We start from the raw sequence: 15,410 nt of genomic DNA, 5'->3' as shown, positions 1-15,410 counted from the left end.
TTCACAATAAACCATCACAAGATTCACAATAAACCATCACAAGATTCACAATAAACTTTCACAGGGGCTGAGGCTTCCGGTCAGGAGCAGGCTAGTGTGCTGGCAGCAGGTCTACCATAAGAAGCACGCCAACCCAACGTACACCCACCAAATTCACTGCAAATAACCAATGGTAGTGACACGGCAATGAAACTGCAATAACACTCTTAGTGAAGCAAAACCTGCGGTGAAACCGACAACCAGCCCGCTCCTGGAAGTCCTCAGCTCCTAAAGAAAAAAAGAAAAATAGATAATCAAACTAAATTTAAATAAACAAAGAAAACAGAAACATTCAAAGTCAATTTGTTGACTCTAACATGACGGAAACCAACAAGAAAATAAACAATTTACAATGCATCCCAAAATATAAATACTCTAAACACTCACATTCACATTAAAGAAAAAAAAACACATTCACATTCAAGAGAAACAAACAGATCTACTGTGACCGCGGCAGAAACTTACACCAAATACAACGTTAACAGTAATAACATTACACCTAAAAATAATTCCAAGCAAACACAATCACTCAGAATCAAATAACAAAAAAAATAATCTTTCAAGCCCGCATAAACATGTTTGACTTAAATGTAATGGTGTGTAGAAAGCAGCAGCGTGGCTTTAAAGAGCGAGTGGCGGAGAGAGAGAGCGCGCGCGCTGTTTAATGCGACTGCTCACTTAACCCACTTTAGCATCCGTGAAGATCTTCAAAACAATAAACAAGGGTTACGACTAACAAAGTTATCGACCAGTTACCCACCTGATAATACAATAAAGTACTATCCCAGTTTACCTACCAGAGAATACGATCGTTACACTTCAACATATACCGTAAGAGAATCATGTAACAGCCTTGTTGATTGCAACAGGTGGTGTTCCGATCAGTTAAGCTGCAATGCCACACCGATGGAAGCCCTGAAGGCACACCGTACTGAAACAAATTGTCACAACCCAAGTCAGGACAAAAATAAAACTTCCCACTACGCCCCAAGATGGTACCAAGCCTACCTGGGAGTAAGCAGCCACCCACGCGCACAAACCCTCAGCCACCCAACGGCACACTCAATCCATAGTTGCGACAGGAAGGGGCGGGCTTTCAACCATGACACACACCAGGAGGCATGAATGAACGGTTTATATGCCCCAATGGGCGAATGCTCATTGGCCACCTACCAAATTGTACTGACATCACACAACTTCACTACATTAATAAGCACCGGTTCTCGATTCCCAACCCTCTCATTCCCCTTCCTTATTGTCATGCTTTGATAGCATCACTTCTTCCTCGTGTTTGTTGTGAATATTGAGCGATTTCTCCCCTGTTGACACTATGAGCACTAACCGCGTGTCTCTGCTTTAACCTTCACAGTGTGAGGGAGAAGTGAGTATCGCAGTCAATTTCCTCATTATGCTTTTCTGCCTTTTTAACATTTTTGAGTGACAGCGACAAAGACTTTTCAGTTTTGTTCCTTCATTTTTCATGCATTCCACTTGCCAGGATTTACATAAGACCTACTTTTAAATGATATGATGTAATTACATGAATCAGAGTAAACATTAAAAATCCAGGTTACACTTTATTTTAAGGTGTCATTGTTACAGTGTAATTATATATTTAAGTACTGAGTAATATTAAGTAACTACATGTACTTACTATAGGATTAGGGTTTGGTTGAGGGTTAGTTGCATGTAATTATGCATAATTTATTGTTATTACTATGTCAAGTGTTACCAAAATCCAAATTTCCAAAATGCAACAACATAGCTTAATTTTTTGCAATAATTGCAGTTATTATGTGATCATTTATTCCATCATATCATAACAATAAATACCCACTATAATTGTTTTGTTTTGGATTTATTAATGCATCATCATTTATAGATAATGCACACCAAAAAAATGCATTATTTCAGTTCACGTATTTCTTTATTTTGCTTTTCCGCAAGATCAAAGATCAGATGCTTCTACTATCACTATCATACTTTTTAAAGATCAGCTAAATATCATCTAGATTTGAACAAGCTTACGCACAATATTCTGATCTTTGATTCTATCTGTTGTTCTGATGCATGGCATTTAAAAGCTTCCCACAATGACCAGCAGTTTTCTTCCCATAGTTCAATGGTGCCAGTCAGTCTCTTTCCTAAAATATTTGCAGCATTATTTGTTGATTGCGTTTTGGCATGAGGAGTGCATCAAAGTGTGTTCCTGTCTGTTTCAGGCTGCTCCAGACTTTCAAGAGACCAGACCGCGTAATTATGTGCTGTCTGCCAGTGCATCTGCGGTGAGAACATCTTCACTGTCTGAGACGCCCTCCTCCACACACACATATACTCTGTTACATATCCAGTGTCAATATTCATGAGACACAGCCTGTCATTCAATATCCTGACATTCTGTTGTCAAAAGTGCTGATTCTGTGCATCATGAGTTTGTGATTATTTTACCATGACACTACATGCTTCACCCTGGTGTACAGCACAGTAAATGAGCAACCTCATACTCACCACTATAAGCAAACCAATCACATATTCTTCTGCACTCTTATTGAACAGTTTTATTACACGTTTATAGTTTGGTCAGCATTCTGAATTATATTATCTGCATTTTTCTCTCTCCTCTGATCAGCTCTGGAATGAGGAGCTTGATAAAGTAAGCGTGACATCATCACATATATATTGATGTTTATATATATTCTGTCAAAATGTTTTGTTACTGTCTTCTGGTTTGGTTGTCGTTAATTCGTCAGGTCATCACAGAGCACTTTGTACACACAAGTGAATTAAGTTAGTTGAATTTTAATTTGACTGAATCTCGTGATGATTCAGTCGTTGGGTCATATTTCAAAATAAGAAATTAAATATTATGCATCAAATATTTAGTATAAAGTAAACATTTTACACAAAGTTTAAATAGTGAAGAATGTTAAAATGTTTTGTGTTGTGAGATTATTTTCATAACTATGCCAAAAAAACATTTTGTAATTCAGTAATGAAAATCATTAAACAGAATATATATACTGTATATATTTTTTTTGTTGTTGCTGTTTTTAACTAAATTCAGAGGAAATTGAGATTCTTAATCATAAAAATAATGTCGCAAATACACAAATCATGTAAAATAAATCAAAATATATTTATTTCCTTGAGATTCAATTTATGTTTTCATCAGATCAGCGTTTAGATGCAAATGTTGCGTATGTAATGTCTCCTTCTCTCTCTGATCAGGCGGATCATGAACTGCGTGTTGCTCAGACAGAGTTTGACAGACAGGCTGAGGTCACCAGACTGCTCCTGGAGGGCATCAGCAGCACACACGTAAGTCGTGTTTACACACTGCATGCTGCATTAACACACAGTACACACACATAGTGCTGGGAATAGAAAATTGAGTCTGGAAACGGATACTTGTTATAGAATTAAAAGTTTAATTCCGCTTATCGATTCCTTTGTGCGCATTTTAATGTGATTTTAAACTATTCAAGTGCAAGAAGATGTGAAATAGAACTCAATTCGGCACTCGTGCACTGTTTTCTCTCCGTGCACATCTGAAGCACTCACCGAAAGGGCCTCTCATATAGTGCATAAATACTGAATTGAGTTCTCTTTCACCTGTTTTTTTGAGCTTGAACAGCCAAATTCAAAATTATGTCAAAATATCTTTGTAAATACAGTCGGGTTTGTCTTAAACAGTTGAGAAAGGAAAAAGTGAGTGTAACAGTATATTGGATCTGTGCATTCTGTCTGAAAGTGACAGCATCCTTTCAAATGTTAACAGACACACAGACAGACAGACAGACAGACGTAATTTATAGAGAGATGTGTGTGTGTGAGAGTAAGTGTGTGTGTGCGTTTATGAGTGTGTGTGTGTGAGAGAGTGAATGTGAAGTGTGTGTGTGTGTGTGTGTGTGTGTGAAATAAATTATAATCATAATTATATATTAATATATTAGAATTTATTATTCATTTACCTGCATCAAAACTGTACATAAAAATAAAAATGAAATGCAAATAAAACTCAATGCAAATCTACAATAAATATATACAATTATTTTTGGTAGATTTGCAAAAATGAGTTCCATCATTGTATGTACATTTTTATTGCATTTATGCGCATATTATTATTTTTTTTATGTTATAAAATGTCGACAAAATCTATTGAGTTCCAGGTGTGAACATCACACACTCACTCCTCTGTTCTGTCGCTCTGTGTTCAGACAGTAACCTGAGGCTGTTCGTGAGCCGAGACGGAACCACAGCGCTGAGCGGGATCCAGCTGGGAAACAGGTGATTCATCACAAACACACCAGAACTGGGTTCGTTCTGCTGTTGCAAAAACACAAAACCTACTGATCAAACTCTGTGTTGTGTTCGCAGGGTCTCTGCTGGTGTGTATGAGCCAGTCGTCATCGAAAGCCATTAGATGTATTCCCAACGTGTGTCCTGTTTTAACACCGGAACAATCACACAAACTCTGATCTATTCAAATCACAATTTAATGTTCTTAAAAAAAATTTAAGTGCCAAACCACTGCAGATGCCAGATCCAAACCACTGCACTGGACACATCACAAGGTTTTTCACCGACTGCATGTATGTTGTCTACTTACAGCCGCATTTACATGTGATTTGTCTGGTCTGTGTCTTTGTCTTGAAGTTTACACATCTGTAAAGTGTGCGTGTATTTTTGTGAGTCTGATGGCACGTTTATAATTTGCGCCGAACACTAAGTTTTGACATGGACGGGCTCTTTAAGGCCTGTGATGCGTGACGTGGGCTTTTCCTGGAGTATCAGCCGGTCTGAATGCTGTGAAAGGACCAGAGATGCTCTCTGACCCACTGGACGTCTCGTCTCGTCTCTTGTTGTTCTGTGTTGCTGTGCAGCACAAAACTCCCTCGCTACAGATTCTAGTGTTATAAAAACCAGTTTAATGCACTTTAAAGGACAATCTCACGAAAACACGTCCAGGTCACGTAGTGCCTCAAAATCAAAAGGACAAGAAATTGTATTTTCCACAAAGAAAATGACTATTTTAGGATCATTAAGATATTTTTGGATGGTAACATCAATGATAATTGAGCATTTTTTATTCACAATGGTTATCTTCGTAATTTTTTAACTGTTTTTCATTGTATTGCTATATATATATATATATATATATATATATATATATATATATATATAAATATATATATATATATATATATATATTTTGCATTACAAGACATTTGAGGTAATCTGAAGAATAAAGTCACAAATCTTAATAGTACTAATAATAGTTTTTTTTTTCTCCAGATTTTGGGATGAAATATGACTTGGACGTTTCTTGAAAGATTTCATGACATTCACTTGTACGCTCAAATATCCCCAAACTCCGTACAACTAAATACAAAATACATAGCATTTCTAAATACACAGCAAGAAATTACTTTGATACTCAGTTTTTTTATACTTGTTTTCCAGCACAAATATCTAAACATTCTTTAATCAAGATACATTTACTGGAGAAGCAAAATGACTTTGAATAATGAGTCTTGATCAATGAAAAATGTATCAAAATGAAATTAGTTTATGCTTAAAATGAGATAAAATATCAGAAACATTTAATTAAGTTTATTTTTCTGACCCCACTGGCAGATATTTGTTCTTGTTTTAAGCACAAACTCACTTCATTTTGACACATTTCTCAGTAAACCAGACTTAATATTTTCACTCATTTTGCTTCTCCAGTAAATGCATCTTGATTTAACAATGTTTAGATATTTGTGCTGGAAAACAAAACAATACTGAGTAAGAAAGTCGTTTTTTTTGCAGTGTACAACTTCTATAAGAGCATGTTGACTGGAAGAAGTCTCAATATGTTCAGATATTAATTTTTAGCATCACTCTCAATGCAGTCAGTGGCTGTTTGATTACTCACAATATAATCATCAGCCACATTATTAAAGTGAGTTTCATCTGCTCTTGAAAGCATTAGACTGAGCTCACAGACTCAATTCTCCAATACAGAACCAGCTGGCTGGTTATTTCCCTCCACTAAAAATCCCTTGAGACGAATTGTGCCGGAGTTTTGCAGTAAGACAGATGCTTTTGTTGAAGACTAAGTGTGTTTTGTGTTCCTCAAGTGCACTTGATAAGCTGTGATCGACTCTGTCGGTGCTGCTCATATGAACTGAGTGCTTGTCGAAATCTGAATTCAAAGCACATGTTTGTTTTTTTACACTTTCAAACCGTTCTCGTTTATTCTAATGAGAGTACACTCACTTTAATGTTAGCGCTTCAGCATGTTGGCCTGCTAAATCACGATCACAGCATAAGCACTAAATAATATGCAGGTTCAGCTTCGGATCTTCCGAGCAGAATGACGTTCATCCGTTCAGCACCGAACACTGAGATCTTTACATGTTCTGTTAGAGAGCACAACATGCACAAGCCCTTCATATCTCTTGCAAATAAGCTAACGTTTTAATGCTATATTAATAAAATAGACCTATAACTTAATAAATCTCTGTAATTTCAGTGAAATTCACTTGTAGTTCTGTATGTAGCGCACTATTTTTGTGAATCTCAAATGTGCTTTTAATCAATAAATTTTAAGAAACTCTTTCACCCGTTCTGTTTTGTTGTCATGTCATTATGGATGCGATATATTATTCTTCCATATTTTTTTCACTAATTAGCATTGTCTGATAAACAGACGGTTTTTCCTGCCTGTAACTCTCTAAAAGGTTTAAACATTTTTAAAAAAGAGTCCTTTTGGTTATTAAATATTGTGTAACGAGTTGATTTACATTACCATTTAAAAGTTTGGGGTTTGTACATTTTTTTTTTTACATTTAAAAAAAAGAAGTTTTATTTGATCAAAAACACTGAAATATTGTGAAATATTACCACAATTTAAATTAATAGTCTTCTATCTGAAGAAATAGTCAAATGTAATTTATTCCTGTGATCAAAGCTGAATTTTACTCCAGTCTTCAGTGTCACATGATCCTTCAGAAATCATTCTAATATGATGATTTGATGCTCAAGAAACATTTATGATTATTATCAATGTTGAAAACAGTTGTGCTGCTTTATATTTGTGTTTTCAGGATTCTGTATTCTGTATTTAATGCATGCTTGCTGAAGAAAAGGCCTACTAAAGAAATGTGTAGGCTACTCACGCCTCAGAAAACAAATTCAATTTCCATGAATATGCATTTGAAATGAATGAAATAGTGAGTTATGTAACAGATTTTGTCCCGTCTGAGTGTGTTTTACAGTGCCGTTTCTTCCTCAGCGTGTCGGTTCTCAGAGGTGGACGAAGTACACAACTTCCTTTACTTGAGTGAAAGTACAGATACTACTGGTCAAATATTACTCCGTTACAAGTAAAAGTTGTAAAGATCTATTTTTACTTAAGTAAAAGTACAGAAGTACTAGTTTTTAAAAATACTTAAGTATCAAAAGTAAAAAGTAAATGTCAATGCATTGTTTTATTATTGTTGCATTGTTGTATGTAATACTTAAAGTACCGTATGCCTCTGAATCTACGCCTGCCTTCCTAACCCTCATATCAATATCAAATTTATTTCTAGAACACAGTTCCAGTAGTGGGACTGAATGTGGGATTGAATGTGAGATTGAATGTGAGATCGAATAAGTCACTCAATAACGTCCACAATGGTTTCGAACACCCAAATGGCTGTTCCCTCAAATATTGCCCTATTTAAAGTTGTTTGGCTTTTAGTATGAATATGTTAGCCTTACTGTTATCTATAAGCTATTGTGCTCCAAAACAATGACAAAAGTCACATTTAGAAGACCAAACCCAACGTTGAAAATGAAAATCAGGTTTATGTCAGAATCCAATGTCAGATTGACATTGATCTCCAACGTTGGACAGACGTTGTATTGTGGTTGAAAATGAAAATCGGGTTGACGTCAGAAACCAACATCAGTCGGGTTCTGACGTCAACCCGACTTTTATTTTCAATCAATATCCAACGTCAATCTGACGTCGGGTTCTAATGTCAACCCGACTTTAATTTCCAACCAAAATGCAACCAAAATCATCCTCTGACTGATGTTACTTTCTACTCAAGGACCTTGACAGAATTGTAGTGGAGTAAAAAGTACAATATTTGTCTTTCAAATGTAGTGAAGTTAAAGTAAAAAGTTTCCAGAAAAAATAATACTCAAGTAAAGTACAGATACTCAAAAAGTGTACTTAAGTACAGTACTCAAGTAAATGTACTTTGTTACTGTCCACCTCTGTCGGTTCTGCAGTGAGATCACAGTGTGTCTCTCAGTGAGCAGTTCTGCTTCCTCCTGACGGTCAGCTGACAGCACATCATACACCAAACACTGTCTTCTGGAGCCATCTGAACACCATGACTCGTCCTGAACGGCCGGAGCGCACATGATCCTGCAGGTACAAGAGAGGACAGGCATCATTAGCATAATGCAACTCTATGTGGGATAATGTACTAATGCCTTTACATGCTCAAAAAACAGTTAAAGTCCCCCTGTGGTGAAATCCAGCTTTTAATGTTGTTTATATGTCTATGTGGTGTTTTTAATTTGCTTTAAGACAAACCATGTGTAAATTCATAAGTCGACTCCATTGCTGAGTATGTTCTCCTTAAAACTGCAGTGAACCAAAGACAGTCTCAAAAACACGCTTTGAAATCGCTGGTGTTTCTGACGTCACAAACTACCTTGTAACCAATCAGATCAACGTGTGATCGTCAACCAGTGGATCTCTGAGCTGAGTGAGTGAGTGGAGGCGGGGCTCATTTGCATATTCATAGAATGGCATATACAAAATGAGGCAAGGGTGTCGAGTTACATTCAAGATATTTTAAGGCATGAAGAATTTGTTTTCAACCTTGTAACCAATCAGATCAACTTGCCGTCAGGCTTTAGCATATCATTAACTGCTGTGATCCCGATTTATACATTTAGCAATATAGCGAGTGAATTTGTATATGATGTATATTATTATTATGTATGTTAATGATGAACTATATGCCTTTCTCCACTGACGTTCTGAGTTGTTCTAAGTATTTCTGAGGATGCTGATTTTTAGAAGGCAGCTGTGTGACTTTGAGATGGCGAACGCAAACATGGTTTGTGTAACATTAGCATAATGTCTGATAATGTAGGCAAGCAAAAGGATAATCATATTAATTATTGTTATTTGTCCGACATATTAAAGAAGTGATACCATTGTGCAGCATTTACTACAGTAAAGTTTACCGAGTGGATCTCTAAGCTGGTGTGAGTGAGTCAAGGCGGAGCTAATTTGCATATTCATGGTTCTGTGCATACTAAATGAGGCAAGGGTGTAGAGTTACATTCAAGATATTTTAAGGTATGAAGAATTTTTTTTCACTGTAAAAAACTTTAAAAATATGTAATTTTGGTGATCAAAAATGAGTTTTAAGGGATACAATTATTGACTACAGGGGGACTTTAAAATTATAGGATAATTTCTGACACGGAATGAAAAATAAATAGCCAAAAAAGGTACAATTTACAATTGAGACTTTCCCCCTGCAATTTTGAAAAGAAAAGTTAGAAACTCACAATAAAATAAAAAAAAGGCTATGAATTGTGACATAAAAAGTTACAATAAGTTCCTTTTATGGGAGCTTGTTCCCACCACTGAGTATAGAATAAAAGAAAGATAATTTCATCTTTTTTCTCACAATTCGGACATTTTTTTTTCTTGAAATTACGAGTTAACGTCTCGCAATTCTGACTTTTTTCTCAGAATTGTGATATGTAAACTCGTAATTGCGAGTTATAAAGTCAGAATTGTGATATATAAAGTGCAATTCTGACTTTTTTCTCCTAATTGTGAGTTTATATCTAGCAATTATGACTTTTTTCTCAGAATTGCAAGATATAGCTAGACTTGCAATTACGAGAACAGTTAAGAAAATTTCACCTTTTTTCAGAATTGGACTTTATAGAATTGGAATTTTTCTTGCAATTGTGATTTTATTTCTCAAAATTGCATGTTTATATCTCGCAATTCTGAGAACAAAAGTCAGAATTGTGAGATAAGAAGTTGCAATTATACCTTTATTTATTTATTTAGGCTTTTTTCGTGGCGGGGGAAAACAACTGCGAAATCTCAAATCTGAGAAAAAGTAAAAATTCTGAGGAAAACAGTTTATAACTCACAATTCTAAGAACAAACGTCAGAATTGAGACATAAATTTTATTGAATAAAAGTTTTTAATTTTTTTATTCAGTGGCGTCCCATAACCGTTCACTATAATCAGTTTGTTGATTGGGTTGTAGTGCCCTCTACTGGACTTCAGCTGTACTACAGGCTCCTCAGCGAGAGATGCAGAATGACCTATAATGAAGTACGCCGTCACACTGATGCAGAGGATGATGAGGAGGATGGTCCCGGGACCCACGTCCACCGGCGCGCAGGCGTTCGGACACGCGCAGGGACTCTCCACCCACATCTGCAGGAGCGCGCGCTCGCTCAAGCTCACGCTGGACGTCACGGAGCGACTCGGGCTACATCGGTAATGAACTACAGTCTGAGGCTCGCTGTCAGGAAACACTGAGGAAAGACAATCAACAGCTGAATGCATGACACATATATTGCTTTTTACATTTAGTGAAATTTCTCTGAATTATGAAGGAGGATGAGTGCCACTTAAAGATCTCGTGAAATCGTTTAAGGAAAAGAGTGCAAGTTTTCTTGAAGATCTCATGATTTCATTAAATAGTTAACAGCCTTTTGCTTTTACAGCCATGAAACGTGATTCACTTTTTTTATCGGGCAAAAAATTGGGCACAATTAGTGCAAGATATTTTTGCTCCATTTCCCAGCTAGAGAAATGCTGTAATTTTTTAAATGCAAATCCAAAATCTGCAAAAATTTTGTTGACTTTTAGTAGGCTAGCATGTAGAAGTGCTCATAATTACAGACAATATATATATATATTTTTTTTTTAACAAAATGAAGGAAAAATATAAATGTAAACAAAGAGGCCTAAATTGCAAATAAATATGCATTTAAGATAATAAATGAATAAATCATTTTTAGATAGACAGACAGACAGACAGACAGACAGATAACAGCGATAGATAGATAGATAGATAGATAGATAGATAGATAGATAGATAGACAGATAGACAGACAGACAGATAGACAGACAGACAGACAGATAGATAGATAGATGGATAGATAGATAGACAGACAGATAGATAGCTAAATGCCTGCTGAATTAAAGGCGTCTTGATGCAGTAACTTACTGGAATAAGACACCGAGAGCGTCTTCTCTGAGTCGTTATAGCTGAATGTATTGCCCTTGTGTTTGCCGTAGTTGAAGTATTGAGTGTCGAACCTGTTGTCCTGATGAACCCTAAAAACAGCTCTCATGAGTTTCACTTCACATAACATTACGTCACGTCTCAACATCTACAGATAAAGACTGGCAATGAGTTGACAATGAAATATTCTAAAGCTTGTCTCCATGCATCCTAACAGTTTTGTGTGATCTCCTCACCGTCTGCTGACACACACAGCCACGCCGGTGCAGTCGGTGTCGGTGGAGCGCTCGGGCTCGGAGAAGGCCAGACACGGGCTGAAGGACAGCAGCACATCTGGGGTTTGAGGCGCTGATGGCAGGGGTTTCAGTCGCTGGATGAACCCGTCCTCATCCGCCACCGAGCCCAGATCAATGAGCCCGGATCCGTCCCGCATCAGACATTTACACTCATTCACTTTAATACAGCCGCCGTGTCTCAGCTCGGATGGAGGATCCGCTGCCGTGAGTCCTAAAGAGAAATAAAGCACAGTCAGAGAGAGAACCATAGTGAACGTTCACTGATACTGAGTCTGAGAGTCTGAACACTAACTAACACTGCAGTCCGTTCACACACCAGTGAGAATCAACATGAGTGTGTCAGATTCCTGCAGAGCTCCACACCAACATCTATCTATCTATCTATCTATCTATCTATCTATCTATCTATCTATCTATCTATCTATCTATCTATCTATCTATCTATCTATCTATCTATCTATCTATCTATCATCTATCTATCTATCTATCATCTATCTGTCTGTCTGTCTGTCTGTCTGTCTGTCTATCTATATTGGGGAAAATGTAAATTATACTGAATTTACCATATATACGTCAGAGGTTTAGAATAATTAAGATTTTTTAATGTTTTTGAAAGATGTCTTATGCGCATTTATTCGATCAAAAATAGAGTAAAAGAGTGATATTGTTACATTGTTAATACTTTTAATTGTAGGCCTACATAAATTATTAATTACAAAAATGTAAAATGTCTTTTCTATGTGAATATATTTGAGTAACTTTCCTTATAGAATGCTCTAACATCTTTTTCATTTTCTTTTCTCTACCGAACAGCTTAGGAGATGCATCCTAAGATGCACAGATCTACCTCTAGTCCACCTTCATTCCCACACCCACCTGGCCATCAATGTTTCATTAAATATGAAATATGCAGTCCATAACCAGTGTCTGCTATGCACAATCTGTTCCTTGTTCATTGCAAATGTTTTAGATTGTTCTATTAAAGCTCATTATAATCTTTGAGACCGGTATTATGGTAGCTGCAACACTTCCTAGGGAAGGGAACTTTCGTGTAGGCTGGTGATCTGACAGAACTCGTCCAGCAGGAGCCAGTCGTGGGCCGTATCGCTCCAAGATCCTCCAATCAGCACCAGGACATCAGCGAAAGCCAGAGTCGTTACTTCTTATACTGTCTATGGTCGTTACTGGACCTTATTTGTGACTATATTCACCTTTATGCTCTCAGCAGTTACTACATTAAATTGTGTCCTTATTTTAAAAAAAATATATATTTAAAGATGGTTTTAAAGTTGAATCAATTCTCTGGAAAGTAAATGGCATTAAATCTGAGGTAATATGAATCAAATTAACATTTGTATATTGTTTCCTCCTAAGGCTTCTTCCTCAGACATCTACAAGGGTATGGCAAGCCGTTTTAGCTTAAAGTACCCAGCGTTACTCAGCGTAATTGCATTTTTACTAGTAAGAATTAAATTTGAGAGCTCTACAATTCAATTCTTACTAGTAGCAATTACAATTAGAGAGCTCTACAAATGAATTTTTACTAGTCATATGTCTCCATTGACTTCCATTCATTTTTAATTACGGAGCTCTACAATTGAATTGTTACTAGTAAGAATGAAATTGCAGAGCTCTTTAATTCAATTACAGAGCTCTGCAATTATACATATCTTTAATTCATTTGTTTTACTTGTAAGTATTTAACTAGAGAGCTCTCTAATTGTAATTGTTACTAGTAACAATTGAATTGTAGAGCTCCGTAATTAAAAATGAATGGAAGTCAATGGAGGAAGAGAGAGGCCCCGCCCCGGGCTTTGGACCCGGAAACAGAGGTTGCTAAGCAACGAGGCAGCCAGCAACAAACAAACAGACAGATAGACAGACAGACAGACGGACAGCAACTTTAGTGAAATAGTTTAACTTTACAAACGCTTTACAAATAGTTTAACTTTACAAACGCTTTACAAATAGTTTACAAACGCTTAACTTTATAGAAACAATAGGAAACATGAAACGCGTGTTAAATTACACTCGACAATGTATCGACGGTATATTACCTGAGAGAAACGCCAGGTGCAGCCGAACAGATGCCCAGAACACGACAGGTAAGTTAACATTATTAATACAAAACTCACATATATGCAGAAATAACAGTCACAGGTTGCCAAAAAGACGATGGCCCAAATTGTGTGCCGAATTGTTGTGCCGAATTTCGACCGTAAAAGAAAGATGTTGTCGACTCCTGCCAGATTTCCACACACGCGTGATTCCTGTCAGAAACTCTGGATTAAGTGTTGTTTTTAGTTCTCTTTATTAATGGTGTGATTAATTTGTACTTTTCATAATACTTTTACTAGGGCCATAATAACGCCAGCATAAATTGTACGATCTGGGTTCCACTTGAAAATGTATAAGTTATTCCTTATGATTTTTTTAAACCATGGTTCATGTAACGTTAGCTGCTAAGTTACCACAAATTGGTTGGAGTACCACAGTTTAACCATGGTTTTACAAACGTATCTTGAATTACATTCAAGCCTAGTTACAACAAACAACAACAATCATCTATGTTACAAAATAACAACAGAAAGACAAGTTACCATGTAATGAGACTTTATTACAGACGTTACATAATCTTATCTTAATATTAACAGGTGCCTTTAACAATCTTGATTACAACCTTACTTGGTTACACTTTATTTGAATGTGTCCCTGTTACAGTGTAATTATAGATTTAAGTACTGAGTAATACTAATTAACTACATGTACTTACTATAGGGTTTGGGTAGGATCAGGATTTGGTTGAGGGTTAATTGCATGTAATTATGCGTAATTTAGAGTTATTACTATAGTAAATACATGTAACGTGTGTAACAAGGACACATTAAAATAAAGTGTTACCCAATTAATTACTTAATTACTTCAATACATTACTAAAAGTTTATTTTCTTTTATTGGAAAATGTTTACACATACTAAATAAGCAGTATTTTTAAGAATGTTTAATATGATATCCACTCACATAAGATAAAGACATGGAGGCAGATGTGTATGTGTGTCTGTGTGTGTGTCTGTCTGTGTGTCTGTCTGTCTGTCTGTCTGTCTGTCTGTCTGTCTGTGTGTCTGTCTGTCTGTGTGTCTGTCTGTCTGTGTGTCTGTCTGTCTGTCTGTCTGTCTGTCTGTGTGTCTGTCTGTCTGTGTGTCTGTGTGTGTTTTGACAATCACAAACATGAACTTAAATCCAAAACCTGCTAATTATCCATATGTGTCAATGTCAAGCGTGTTTTCTGATTTTATTTGTAATCTTCACACTGGTTGGTTCAGTTCAGTCTCATGCTGTTGTGTGTTTTCCAGGATCCTTTGACTCTCTTTTTGAAGTGAGAAAGAAACTGGCATCGAAATGCCATGGCATTGTCCATGAAGGAATTCGAAAATCAGATGGCACACAAGTATGTTGCTCTTTCTGGATACAGCAAACTTTTTGCCTCTTGTTTCCTTCTGTCTTTTTTATTCAAAACATGTTTTAAAAAAGATTGTAGATTATCATGTAAACAACAAAAATGAGTCAGTTCACTGACGTTTGCAAATGTTTTCTTTATTTTTTTAGGTGATCATCAAATCTGTTAAGAAATCCCTGTTTGATTTCTACGTAAGTTGACACGATTTTATTCTTCATGAAAATTACTATTAATAATTATTTATTAAATTCTTATTCGGTAATTGATAATTCTGTATGTAGACAGCATTAGATAAAACTGAAATAGACAATCAAAGCCTTGAAGCGTCAGTT

General features: G+C 36.2%; 1 long non-coding RNA gene across 2 annotated transcripts; it reads left to right on the top strand.

Annotated features, from left to right (window-relative positions):
- Positions 1–1,282: 1,282 nt before the first annotated feature.
- On the top strand, positions 1,283–3,365 carry LOC311066403. Of its 2 annotated transcripts, XR_014603071.1 has the most exons (4): positions 1,283–1,420; positions 2,262–2,324; positions 2,669–2,692; positions 3,268–3,365. It is a non-coding gene; the product is annotated as an uncharacterized lncRNA (long non-coding RNA). The 2 variants fall into 2 exon arrangements; XR_014603072.1 differs by lacking the exon at positions 1,283–1,420 and having other exon boundaries at positions 2,037–2,324.
- Positions 3,366–15,410: the final 12,045 nt, after the last annotated feature.

Source organism: Abramis brama (assembly GCF_963993115.1).
Source record: "Abramis brama genome assembly, chromosome: 16".
Taxonomy (NCBI): Eukaryota; Metazoa; Chordata; class Actinopteri; order Cypriniformes; family Leuciscidae; genus Abramis; species Abramis brama.
The sequence above is the reverse complement of the archived record's forward strand: the minus strand, read 5'-3'. Positions and strand labels throughout refer to the sequence as shown.